Genomic DNA, 14057 nt, shown 5'->3' on the forward strand with positions numbered 1-14057 from the left:
GGTTTTGTTGTCTCGCTGTCCAGACTGGCCGCCCAATCACGGGTGGTGTGCCAGCGGATTGATGCATGATAAATGGCTCCCAACATGATGATGATGGCGGCGGTTGGTTCGACTAATCGGTCTGATTTACGGGACGCGCACAATCGATAGCCATCGAATGGCAATAAATTAGCCGGAGCAGCTACCACTTTGCAGTGTGATAAGTGATTTTGCCCGGACCACAGGAGGTTAAGGTTGTGTTTTGTTTTTGTTCATTGATTTTAAGATAAGATTTACACAAAACGATACAGCAGAGCAAAACAGTAAACAAACCAAACAGTGAAACGGAGATTGATAAAGGAATTAAAGGTGGTACGATTGAATTTGCACTACCCCTGTACTTCTGTTCTCGGCTCACAGGTATCGTTTTCCCTTGAGTGACACCGCCACAAACCCTCCCCCTATGGTCGGTGCCCATTCGTCTGTAATTTAATCTTTGATCCACTTTAAGCCCATCGCCCATTCTTCAGCACCACTTTTCGACGGTCGTGTCGCACCCGTTGGTCATTGCTTCGGAGTGTGATTCATAGACCGGAGTGGGATTTGCGACGGCATGCAGACGTCACGTGCGAAACAAACTGTGCGCGAGGCAGGCCAGAAAAAAAAGTCGTTAAAAACATTCGATATGTATGATGTCTGATGTGGGGTAGTGTTCCCCCTTCATACCCTTTATTTATTGTATTTTGTTTATTAGTAGAGACGCGCGAACCGGAGAGTGAGCGAAACCGTGCCGAAGAAGGCGGAGGAGGCGCAGACATGCGGCGGTGGTTTAAATATGACACGTAAATAAATAATAAAAACGCTTGATTGACGGTTTAATTGCCCATATTGGTGTGTCAGTTTGCGGTGACGGTTTGCCTTTCCCCCCGTCAATCCTTCGCTTACTCTGTACACACATTCGCGTACAGTTGCTTGTTTATACTATAAGCGAAGCGGTATTTGCAGAGTAGAAGGAGGAAAATTAGCGTAAACAAATTCAGCCCAAATCGAATTGCAGCTAACTACGATCATGCTCTATTGGGCACTCTACAACAAACTGACGCAGTTGGAATGCTTATCACCATCGGCATCTTATCAACGCGTAAACATGATTGTAATTGTGAACCAAATATTCCAACACTACAACACTCCAACAAAGGTATCATCTTCCACAACTTCCGACTGTTGACCTTCACGTGACGCTCATCTATTCCAATTTCAATCTGCAAATAGTGGCCTCGGTACACAAACACACACACACGCGCGCGATGATTAGCGTCATTGGCTGTGTCATTGCGGCGAACGCGTTCAAAGCAATCGACACGACCCCATCAATAATCAAAGACCTTATCATCCCGTCACATACATTGTGTGCCCTTGGGCGAGGCGACGTCCCTTCAATTTTTGCGCTCACAGTCCCAGCAGTCCCAGCATCCGGGCGCGTGCGACACAAAGACTTTGCACCATCTGTGTGGCCGGATGGAAGAAGAAAAACCACCGTCACGCAGCTGAATGTAAATTGAGCCTCAAGATGATAAGATTTGTTGCGAATAAGTCCGCTGCTTCAGTAGAATCGTCAAGCCTAAGACCATTCCCAAATAGGAAGTGTTGGTGAAGTAAAGCCGGCCGGCATTTTTCAACAGCAGGTGTATTGAGATCACACTCAAACCAAGTTGAGGCGGAAAGGAATAAATTTGACAAAATACTAAATCCATTCCCGTTGTGCTTGGCGTATTTTTAGATCAATTGCATACTTCCGAGTTCAACTGAACTCATCAAATCTGGCCTTACTTTATTACCTTTATGTGCATAACCGTGACCGTGTGCTCAGGTTCGTTCGGAAATCCGTATTCAAGGCATAGAACCATTCTTCCCACACACACACACACACGTTCGAAGGGATTTGATTTTCACTTGTTTTATTTCCACCAAGAAGCGTCACGGTGTGTGTGTGTGGGTGGCAAATGGGGGTTCTCTCACACAAATTGTGACATTTTTGTAATGTGATTTTTGCATCATTACCGAGATCATTTGCTGCAGCCAATGCACTTACTCATGGCTAACGAACCGATGACGATGCGACAAAGAAGAGAGCTACACTCTTTATGCGTTTGGTCTTTCAATCTGCCAGCAATAAAATAAGACAAACCGACGCCCAGACACACATCACACATCCTTGCCGAAGATGGCAGAGCACCATCAAATGACTTCCCCATTACACCAGAAAAATCCCTGACGCTTCCCATCTGGTTCGAAGCGTAACTCGTAACTCTCCCTCTGGCGGGATCGATCGCGTGCGCGTTATTAGAAGCCGTTTCAAAAAAATGTGCATTAAAAGCTCGTCGAGACATTGTTACGCCAAACGCCACCACCATCGAGCCTGAAACATCGACCGGAGACGATGCAGTTTTTGTTGCATTGAACTCGGCGGTGGCGGCGGCGGGATTGACGGGAGAAATATCGACGTGTGGTCGATTACCAATTGCTGAGATCATCACAATTAAGAGGGCGGGTTGTGGTGAGTGAGTTGTTGTTGGCGCTTAATTGGGCGACGCAAGGGCCCCGTGACGGAAACGCACAATTAAACGAGCTCGAATGACAGATTTTATCGACACAATTTGCTAACAGCAATTAATTGCGAATGTTTTTGCGCACCCTTTGAGTGAGCTGGGCTGATTTTTTTCATCTAGCGCTAGTGATAATAATTAGCAACTGCAATGGAGAGACTGCAAGTTTCCTTATAAACAGTTGTGTGATGATGTTACGACTATTACGCACGCTCGCAAGAGTTACACAGAACTGTTTAGAACCAAAACAACGATCAAAACATCCTCTAAATGCTGCTACATAATGCTCCACCAGGCAGTGGGCAGCATCCGACAGACCACCGGTCACGCTTGAGGCGAAAATAGAAAGCAAACATTAAGCTTGCTTGGTAAACATAGTTTCACCTTGTTTGTTTCCGCACCTAAAACCCTACGTCTAATGCATTTCTTCGCCAAGTTTTTCAAGGAACTAAAATTTGGCATAATGTTAAAGCCTTTCAGTGATAAAATTCATTCATTATGCTTATGCGCATCTCCTTCGAAAGACAACAAAAACCGGGCCATTGAGACACGGTGATGGAAACAAAACATGCCTATTATCACATCGAACCGGTTTTTAGCATTTTTGGACAATCCCACCAGACACGTTAATGGGATCAATTTAACCCGAAGAGAAGAAATAGATTTCCCCGAAAAGCATCAACACTGTTGGCCTGTCTACTCAAGCATCGTCCCATGTCTCTCTCTCTCTCTCGCCCTCTATCGCATCGACCCCAGAGATCAATCGGATGATCGGATGATGTACCATTCGATTCATCACCCGGATTGCGTCGTGCGGGATTTTAAAGAAAATGTCGTTGTTTGTTTTTCCTTACATGATCTAGTGGCGGGCCGGCCGGGTGATGATGTGTGTTCGCTATTCGGTCTTGTTTATTTCACTTCTTTTGCGGCCAATGAATCACTCCGGAAACGCTCGCACACACACACACACACTCACACGATCAAAAAGAAAAATTCCCGATGAAGCAACCGGAACGGAACGGGCGTTTGTTCGCTGCCAGAGGTTGTTTGCCGGCTGACTTCAATCTATCTGCTAAGGTAGGAGAGAATGATGATGATGATTTTGCAAAGACAACACAACAGAAGCTTCGCGATCAGCTGAACGTTTGCTTCTCCCTTCCACACACATACACACAGCACACGTTCTTTTTCGCTCTTCTTTTCACCACGCACGTAAATCAGCTGATTTTGCCCCTGCACACACACACACACACACACACGGTTAGATAGATCCGGTTTCGGCACTGATTTAGCTTAACCTAGGCCACGCTCCTCGCCTTCTTCTAACGTTTAGCGCTTTCTCTCTTCGTTCCCTCTTACACTACTGCGGTGCGCGTCTCGTACACGCACAGCCGACTGCGATGGAAAAACGCGACGACGACGGGGCGGCGACGACCGTCTCACTTTCAACTCTATTGCCTTTGCTGCCACTTTTTCGCTCACCTTTGTTGCCAATTATCAGTTGGACCGGGGGAGGGGGGAGTACGAAACACACACACACACGCGCCCCACACACTCGAATGACGTCACAGCTGTGGTGGCACACAACCGGACAGACTGGTTAATCCACTTAGCCACGAGGCGACTACTACGCTACACTCTGCACCACACACGGGGAGACACTCGGTCGACACTTCCAGCCCGCGTTCGACTGTTTTCCACACCGCAATGCTGGGGGAAATAGCCCGCGCACAATGGAAATGGCCGCAACCAGTGCCGTCGTCTCGTGGCCCTTTCTTCGCACACTATCTCATGCACTATTCTAGCACCAACACACACACACACTGCTATCTCTCTTTTTGTGCTCTTTCTTCTAGATTTGCACCGCGACACTCGCTACACACAGCTGAGGCTGAGGGAAGGAAGGGAGAATTTGTGCGTCGATCGATCGTGTAAATGCACATATGCTCTTCTCCACCCCCCGCCACCTTCCCCCAAAAACCTTCTTAGTATTGCACTGCGCTACGCTTCACTGCTGCTTTTGCTGACACCGTACAGGGTACGTGTGTGTGTGTGTGTGTGGGATTGGTGACGCATGCGAACCCTGTTTTGTTGGCTGTTGCGCCTGTGATGGATCGAATGCCGGAGAGCGTTACAACACGATCGGCATTATCAATTTTTTGCACACAAAATAATAAACACCCACGCCTTCTCATTCAATGGTTTCCCTCCGAGGGGTAGCTGCAAACACACACACACACACCAGTTACTTTATTGCTATTTAAAAAAACACACACACACAAATTAAAAGCACCCCTTTTCTGGGAGGGAAGCACACAAACAGCACACAACCGGTACACAGGCACAGCAGCAACGCCGCACGAAACAATAGATTTCTGCGGCCGCAAAACGCGCGTCCCACTTAGTCTGGCAGCGGGCAGGGACGACTCTGACGGCGGTACTCCTTCCTCTGCGAGCGCACCGATAGCAATGGATGGAGGATGAGTGAGACAGGCCGTACGTACCACCCCAACTGTGCGCCTATCGCGTGTGTGTAGTAATCCGCAGCAGCAGCAGCTTTCTTTGTCGCCAAACTCCCCACCCCCTCGAACGGTCCCAGACACACGCACACACTTGCGCGCGAGCGGCAAACACCCGCCTGGCCTGGTACGCACACACTAACGACCAAGTCACCCCGTCACGAATGGGAGTTTTACAGTGTCGCACGCACCGTGCGCAATTAAGTGCTTTTAGAATTGTAGAATGTCACTTGTGTAGTTGGAAATATAAAATTCCCATTGCTGCAAAGTCTTATTAGGAAAAGAGGCCGTTTATACTCAGAGCAAGAATGTATTAGTATCTCAATGAGAATTCCAGGATAATATTCAGCAATCACACTTAAATGCTTGCACTTTGATCGACATACTCAAACAAGCCAATAGAATTACCGTTTCTACAAACGATAAAAATTCTGCTTTAAAAATTACGCTTCTTCTGCAAACAATTTCACCTGCGTTTTATCCACGCCAATAACAAACGCGCATCCGGACGGGGGAGCGCAGTGCAAAAATAGCACCGGGAAGTAAACAAACGATCAAAATATCTTCCTACTTGACAGCTGATGCGGGAGAGCCCATTTCTCAACGGAAAAAGGCAGCGCAGAGCAGGGGTGCATAATCCCCGCGTGTGCAAAAAGGGGTGAAAGTACACAACAAAACGGACGATTATACACCGTTTCTGTGTGTGATCGAAAGCGAATCGAATACACACTCTCTCACACACACACATGCACACATGCACAACATCTATCCATGTAGATGGTGCTATCTTTGCTTTTCGCTCTATTTCACTGGTGCAGCTGATTCAGAAGGGTGGGGAAAACGCAAAGTAGGCCGCGCACGACCCGTTTGGCGTGGCTGCTAGTATGTTGTGTGTGTGTTTCTTTTTTTTTTGCTTCCATTTTGCATCGGACCTTTAATCGCACCACGTTCGATGGACAGTTTCTATGCTTGTTGCTAAGACTGTGTGTACTTGCTGGTAGGTGCGTGTGTGCGTGTGTGTGTGCGTGTATGGTTCACTATTATCTCACGCACATGGGAAACTGCATCCGATTGCGTATTACGAGCAAAATGGACACACTGATAGGTAGAATGGGGCAAACCCAACATTCAAACAACTTTCCGAATAAAACACGCAAAAACCGTACACAAGCTGTTGACGAAAAGAATAAACAATAATCGCTGCTAGGAGCTCGCGCACAACACACGACTGCACTGTACGAAGAGACAAAACAAAAACACACGCGTCCGCGGAATCGTCACCCAAGCCCCTTTCCAGGTAAAAGTCACGAATGCACAGTGATGTACGTGTATGTGTGTGTGGAATGTTTACCACCCCTGCTCATCGTTGACGCTTCGCCAGTGGTGCGTGTTTAGTTGAATGGGTTGATTTCTTCACTGGCGTAACGTGGTTCCAGTTGCGTATTTGACGCAACTGGGTTTGAACGTTAAATTTATTTCTGCTTCAGAGAGTTCAGATGTATAATAACTGCAATTATTATGTTTGTACCCTTATAATAATATGTTATTTAAAGAAACGTTAACAGCATTTGCATCATTCTTAAAGTTCAAAAAGATACAACGAACGAACGAACATGTTTTGAAATACATCCCATATAATAATAAAGCCTTTACTTTATACTTACGGATTTATCATCATCAAAGTCCCAGTCGGGTGAGCCCTGCCTAGGTGCGACCGTGGTTGTGATGATTGGTGGTGTGAGGGCCGACGCACCCGGCGAGTTTTGTGGTTCCTCCGGTATGACGGAGAATCGGCCGCGTTGCAAAAAGGGCGAGGTCGGTCCGTAGTTTCCTGTGCGATGGCAGGTAGACAGTGGTAACATTAGACAGTCGTGCAATCTGCGAATCGATTGTCGATGCTTTACGTACCAGTTTGGGGAATCAAACGGAACCGACCTACGGTGGTTTCTGGTGGGCCGGTCGATGGTGCCGACACACGGAACCGGCCGCGTCGCGTGGTCGCACCATCGTCGTAGCTTCCGGTGGCTCCATCATCGCTTACATCTAGTCGAGAAATGAAGCAGAAAAATGCAATTTACAAAAATTCTTTGCATGAGACCTAATTATATTATTTATCTTTTTCTTCTTTCTTTTCTATATTTGTATAGAGATTTTGAGCCAATTGGCCTCATTTGCTTTTTCTTCTTGCTCCCAATAGATCTGTTAACCTCATTCTAACTAGGTCATAAGTTTGGCAAGGTATTGTTGCAAAATGATCAAATATAATTTGAAAAAGAACACTCACTGTCAACAAGTGCGGTAAAAATAAAATGGGTCAAAATTTTTACCAACATCGCAAGATACATATCTTTATCTTACGTTCGATGTATGTGTCAATCGGTCAAATTCTACGGTAAAGTTTGATAACCGATAGATAAAGGTTCTGTCTCCATGTCAACGTACCTTCCTGGGACACCTTGCTGCTTGCTCGCCAACCGCTACCGGATGCCGTTTTGGAAGCTATGATGACTAACGCTGACTGATTACACGAAGCAAATCAAACCGAGGTGATAATGTCACCTCACCACACTTGTTACACGTTCTTGCCCTAAGCACCCGACACTAAACACCGACACAAATGCGGCGGTAAACACCTTAAAGCAAAGCACGAAAACAAACTACCTTGAACTACCGATCAGTCACTGATGTTCTTACTTATTTTTCGTTGTCGGAAGACCAATCGTCACTATAATGGTGCTCACTGTGTACACTTTGGAGCTGGGACAAGCTTTCAGAATCATAATCTACTGTGGATCACTTTTGAGCGCTACTTTTCATCGCGTTCCCTTCATTCACTTTAAACACTTATTCATTTACACAACATTAAAACACTTAAAAAGAACAATAAATAACTTCCTGAAAATTGTAGGATAAAACACAAATTTAAGCTGTAATTAAGAATACACTTTCACGTCACGGATCACTTTTCTTCGTTATTTTGAGAAACTGAAAGCGGTTAACGAACCGCACGTAATTGCTGATCCCAGTGACGTTTCATCGGGGTCAAGAAACAGCTGTTTCCTCGCAAAAGAATTCGGCACGCCGCGGACGTGACGTTTACTAATTTGCTACCGATTCAACAAAGACCATACCGCACACGGAATATAAGAAACAAAACCGAAAAAAACTCAAGTTAGCAACTGGCCACAAATGTGACACATTTAACGGAAATTCTTTTGCTCCTCTTCGTTTTTCGTGTTCGACAGTCAACGCGCGCGCCAATGAATTGAGTGGGAAAGGAAGTTGAACTGTTGCCAACAATTCCGACAACAGCACTTTTTCAAACGCAACACACGGCATCGCTCACTACGATTCTTCACGATCACGTGCGCACGAGCTTGCGCTTGAACGATGCGTTATGGAGCGTTACGAAGCGTTACCGACGTACGACGGGAGCTAGTAGAGCGATGCTTGGTTGAGGTTTCTGACAGGACGTGGCCACGGTGCGTTGATGGAAGTGTAGGAGCGAGCGGTTGTGAGCAATCGGATCGGCTTTTCCCACGCAAGCTGCCACCAGGGACACTCTGTAATTGGAGCGGAAAAAACGGATATCGGATGAGTACAGTCAGGTTCTTCACAGTACAGCCATGGGGGTTGATGGGGGTTTGAAAATACACTACATGTGAAATGTTAATAATATGCGCATAGGATTCAACAGAAAAACAAAATCCAACATACAGTATATTCATAGACAGCATGTGTAGAATATTTGCGAAAAATGGAACATTTGCAATCGTGGTACGGTACGGACAGACAATGAACTCACGGTCACAGGGACAGGATGTGAATGTTTAGCATCAATTTAATGACTGTCATCTGATCCTCTCCCGCCCGATGGGGGGGAAGGATGAAGACGAAATGTGCACAAAATGTTGCCAACTGGAATGATGTCGATTGAAAAATTGCCTCTGATGCTCCGTTTCTGATGCTCGGAGCTTCATTTACGACTTTCATTTGTTTGATTGCAGAGGAATTGTACGAGAAATGGGGAGTCGAAATGGGGGTTGTTCATCTAAAACAATTAATAGCTAGCGCAGCACGAGCAATTTACATCCCTCCTCAGCCGGCTGACGTCCGAAGAGCTTCACCGTTTCATAGTTTGTCAATTCAATTAGCAAAGAAAAACATGGACAACTTAGAAACAGCTCTTCAGCAAATAATCGTTAACCAGTCCAGAGCATGGGGCCCATAAAAGTGTCACCATAATTCGTTTGTCGCCACGTTCGCATTATTGTTTCTGCAGCTCGGGTTATGTTCGGGTCACTGTTGTTCGTCCTGTAGCCTGTAGACAAAAAATTACCCTTTTCTGCCTCGGCTTCATGGCTCCCTGCTGCAGTGTGTTCAGCCCCTCGCGCCCCACTCACTGTGCTTTGAAGCTCATCAAGCCCAACACCTAAAACAAACAGTCAAAACACTAAACTAGTACTAGTAGCCCGCACGCCGCATATATTCAACCGTTTCTATCCACTTGCCAGTTGCTGCTGCTGTTAGAGCACCCTTATGTCAGCTTCTGGTCGGCCAATCTGGGTGCAGTCGTACAGCGGCGAAACGTAAATCGATATCCTGCGTCGTCGTCAAGACGCACGCGACCTAACGAAGTGTTGCCACGGCAAGCACGGGCTGTACACCGGGACCGGGGCCGGTTTGTTAACACGCTCACCTGAGCCACCCATTTCGGCGAAGTGGGCGTTTTTCCTTTTTTTCTTTCTCTCTCTTATAGCCTCTTTTTGCAGTCGCGCTTTGAATGTGGTGTGCTTTTGAGACCCCACAATAAGGGACACGTTGTTGCTGGGCACGTTTTACTCCCAACGACCCAAATGGGAGAGTGCCATGTGACACGCAAATTGAGGTAAAAATCGGAACCATTCTGACGCGTACAACCATGGTGCCATGTGAGCAAGGGCTTCTTGCCGGTCGGTCGATGGTTAATTATTCACCATAAGAAGGGTTCGCTTTTTCAAATCGTTGAACGTTGAAACGGGTTATGTAAAATTCACCAGCATGTGTTGTGCCTTCGGTAATGGGCACTTTATGGGTCAGAATGGAGAAAAATTGCAAAAAAAATACTTGACAGCAAAGAGATTTGCATAAGGAATGAAGTCAATCAACGCACAAGTAGCTAGAAGTTCTTGTGTTGCAGTACTGATTATTATAGTAAACTGTAAGATATGTTTCTGTTCCAAATTCTTATCCATTCGACTGCTTGTTAACACGAGTTGAGTAACACTAGTAGATGCAGTGCTCTCTTGTAAAGACGAGTGGTTCAATCGTTATTTTGACTGTTCTCCCAGTCTACGTTAACCTCAAAAATCTTTCAAAAAACCATTCCAAACCTACGAAAAATTAATAATGCTTTAGCTGTACTATATGTTCTAGCCATTCAAATTCAGTTTTCATCAACGCTCTCGCAGTTGCAAGTGCAACGCCACCATTTGAACTCATTAAAATGTATCAAATCAACCTGAATTATGAAAATGGGCCTCCTAATTGACGTTGGCTCTCCATTCCCACCCCAAACAATATAGTACAGCCGGAGAATGCACAAAAGAACGACCGGTCAAGTGCAATCTGCCCCGTTTGCCCGCCTGATACTTCTTCCGTAAAGAGATAAGCTTCATTAGTGTTTAACTCTTCTTCCGACTCTCCTCGGCACTAATGCCTTTGCAGATTTGTAGTGCACACGGACAGTAAAAAAAAGAACATAAACAAAGCGTCTACTTTTTTCACCCCTTTTTGTCAAGGACAACAACCTCGGCACGTGTCTGAGGCAGTTTCTGAAGCGAAATTGCTATAATTATTTATCTTAACTCTTTGCTCTAAAAATAAACTCTATGTATCTCTAATCCAACCTCTACCCGTTTCACTGCTTACTGGGCCGTGCAAAATACGCTTCTTGTGTTTACATTTCATCGGAAGTTGATTTTAACGAACGTAAGAATGATTCTCCTCTCCCGGTCCGAAGCATTTGCCTGCAATTTGCCGGCGAGTGTAAACACACAGCGCGATTGGGTGAAAAGGCGTGAAATAACACACGCACAGAGACACTCGTGCATTGCATCGACCAAACAACATCACCCAATTGTGATGGAAACAGATGATTTTCCATCCTCACTCTCTATCTCACCCTCTCTCTCTGCTCGTGTGTCGATCAATTTGCTGTGATGCGAACGCGTACGTCAAGCGTTCGGTTTGATGCTGGTTTCAATTGGTTTGCATGGCAAATAGATGAATCCCGGGCCCGGGACAACACACCGCTCAATTGACAAGTTAGCTCGTGGGGATGGACATGGCTGCTCTTTTGGCTGGTTACAATTTGTATGACCTTCAGCATGATAGTAGCCCGTTTGGAGTGTGGCCGGTTTGGAGTTCATCAAACCACTCCAGCTGATTGTGCTCTTGGCACTGGCGAACGGCTTCAAACCCTTTCCGAATATATTGTGGTTTAGGATGAGATGCTGTCTACTCGCCTAAACATATATTTAAGTGATATTTCGAAATAAAATATCATCCGAAAGACAAGATATTCTATAATGAGACATTCATAGTCAGTGGAATGTTGGTAATTATGAGGGAACTATGACGCACTCAGCAAAGTTTCACAAACACACTCTTACAGTCAAAAACCAAACAAAACCAAAAGAGAGAAAACCACTCACGGTGCCAAAATTGGAGCTTCCAGTGACCTTTGAATTCAACGCTTCACGGCGGCACGAACTACTAACACCCAACAATTGGTCCCTCCCGAGCCGCCACAGTAACGCACGCGACATAAAAAAAGAGCAGCAAAACCGATCGACTGCAAGCGTCATCGAGAAAATGCACAGTTGCAAGCATTTACTTACTTGGTGCTTGGGGCGGCCTCTTTCCAGCGTCGCTTTTTTGCATTCCCAGGCCGATTGGCGCCAGCCTGTCAGCCAGCCAGCAAACGATGAGCAATAGCACAGTTGTTAGCTCACGTGTGCCTGTGTCCCTGTGCGTGTTGCTCCCCATATCTGAGGGAATTGTTTGCATTTTTTTTGTTGGCCATGCTGAGCCATCGGCCAAAGGAAGACGGGTAGCGCAGCCGTCAGCATTAATTCGATTCGCCTCACCAAGCACCGCAGAAGGCGCCGACCTCCCGTGCGTAGAGTAGCATGGAGCAGAATGAACCCGCAAGCAACCAAGACGAAGGGGGGGGGGGAAACCCGACAACAATTAACTTAAATTTATTTTCCTTATCCTTCACTCCAGTGCGAATCCGACCACAGTGGAATGATTTTAATGTTAAACAAACGTCATGCAAAATTGCCATAAAAAATTCCGGTATTACCCGAGACGGAAATCCGAAACGACCAAGATTGCTAAGCTCCCCCCTCACACCTTCTCGCCTGACTCATTCGGGCTGACTTTCTTCACCAGACCGTGCAAATGAGCTGCGGTGCGGTAGGAAACAAAACACCAACACCCAGCCAACAATATACCAAACCAAATATCGTCATGTGGCCGACTTCCGGGCCGGGAACTGCGCCGCTTGGCACGCTGAAAGTTGGACATTAAACGCGTTCAAGGGCGCGTGTGTTTTAGCAGCATCGTTTTTCCACGCGCATCGCACGGAGCACGCATCGCACGGTGGCGCGCAAAGCGGATTGCGGGGCGACGGTTTGCCACGATTGAAGCTCAAATCATAAAACAACAACACACTTTGCTCCACTTGAGAGATTCCACGTGCGGGAGAGTGGTGGGGCTGGTGAATAGTAAATAATCTTTGCTCTTTTTTAACTGGCAAAGAATTTCAACCAGATCGAAATCGGAAGGGTCCAAACTACAACTCGATTATCGATGCAAAAGCATTCTACTGAGACAGATGACACCGATTGTAGAGATTAAAATTACAATTGGTCAAATTAATTAGTAAAATTATCGCCCACACAAGTTAAGAAAACTTTCCAACAACCATTCACACTTTTCCAATTCCTTTCAATCTCGTTCGTTTTAATTAATTGAATAAGGAAAGCACTCAATAGTCCTCATGCCGCACAAATCGAACCCTTCTCAGAAGGCTCACGTGCGCGCTTTCGTGACGAGCGTTCTTCTAAGAAGGGGGAAAAAAACGCCACCACCTTAAGCCCAAGGTAAAACCATCGCGCTCTGCCCTTAATGCGTCACGATTGCACCTGAGCAGAGCGATGAGGCAGAGCAAAAACAAAAAAAAAAGGCAAACAACACGCTACTAACCCATCACCCAGTTTTCGGCTGCAGCTGTATTTGCGGACTTAATTATTTTCCACACCGCACGAAACTCGGTTCGGCACACCTCTTCTTGGTCCGCTTGGTCCGCTTGGTTTGCCACTTGTGCACACACTCACACACACACACACACACAGTGTGAGTTGCACGTAAAATCATCCAACCCAGCTTTGCATGCCGTTGCCTTTGTTTATGATCACAAGTGAGCTATTTTATTTTCGTACACAACCAAACCCCACCTAGGCCCCCAGGCCACCCACTTGCATCAGGCGGGGGGCCCTTACCAACGGATTCGGATGCACTTTTTGCCAATGTGATGTGATGAAGTGAAAGCGGTTGGGATTAAAAGTGGCAAATTAGTGGTGAGAAACTCGAGTGCAAGTGGCAAATGGCAATGAGGCAGGAAGGGATTGTTTGTGTTTGTGTCAGTAAATATTGCTTCACTGCATCCTCTTGTTCACTCTCTCTGACATCATTCCGTGTGGGGGGGGGGGGGGGGGGTTTCGTTGCAAACGGGAATGCATTTTCGAGTGAGGGAAGCAACACAACGGATTCTCATTTTGGCAAGGAATGTAAAGCAAAACAAAAAACGATACAGCTTTTCAGCAGCACAAGATGACTCCGAGACGGAGACGAGTTGTCTGGTGAAAACGGTGGAACGTTCTAATCCCCCTCACCCACTGACCAG

The 14057-nt window shown here is 46.3% G+C and overlaps 2 protein-coding genes across 5 annotated transcripts in view; one reads left to right on the top strand and one right to left on the bottom strand.

Moving 5' to 3' along the window:
- Nucleotides 1-6385, bottom strand: part of LOC120947496 (uncharacterized) — a 60700-nt gene extending 54315 nt beyond the window's left edge. Inside the window, exons 1-2 of one of the 4 annotated variants that reach the window (XM_040362865.2) lie at nucleotides 6271-6385; nucleotides 3440-3657 (exon numbers count right to left, since the gene is read on the bottom strand). The gene's annotated coding sequence lies outside the window, so the exon portion shown is untranslated. Of the gene's footprint in view, nucleotides 1-3439; nucleotides 3658-4067; nucleotides 4751-4863; nucleotides 5147-6270 lie in introns of those variants that run through there. The other 3 variants (XM_040362864.2, XM_040362863.2, XM_049607174.1) reach the window with 3 other exon arrangements.
- Nucleotides 1-14057, top strand: part of LOC120950462 (60S ribosomal protein L17) — a 195683-nt gene that overhangs the window by 108455 nt on the left and 73171 nt on the right. The window lies entirely within an intron of this gene.

This window comes from Anopheles coluzzii, chromosome 2, assembly GCF_943734685.1.
Source record: "Anopheles coluzzii chromosome 2, AcolN3, whole genome shotgun sequence".
NCBI lineage: Eukaryota > Metazoa > Arthropoda > Insecta > Diptera > Culicidae > Anopheles > Anopheles coluzzii.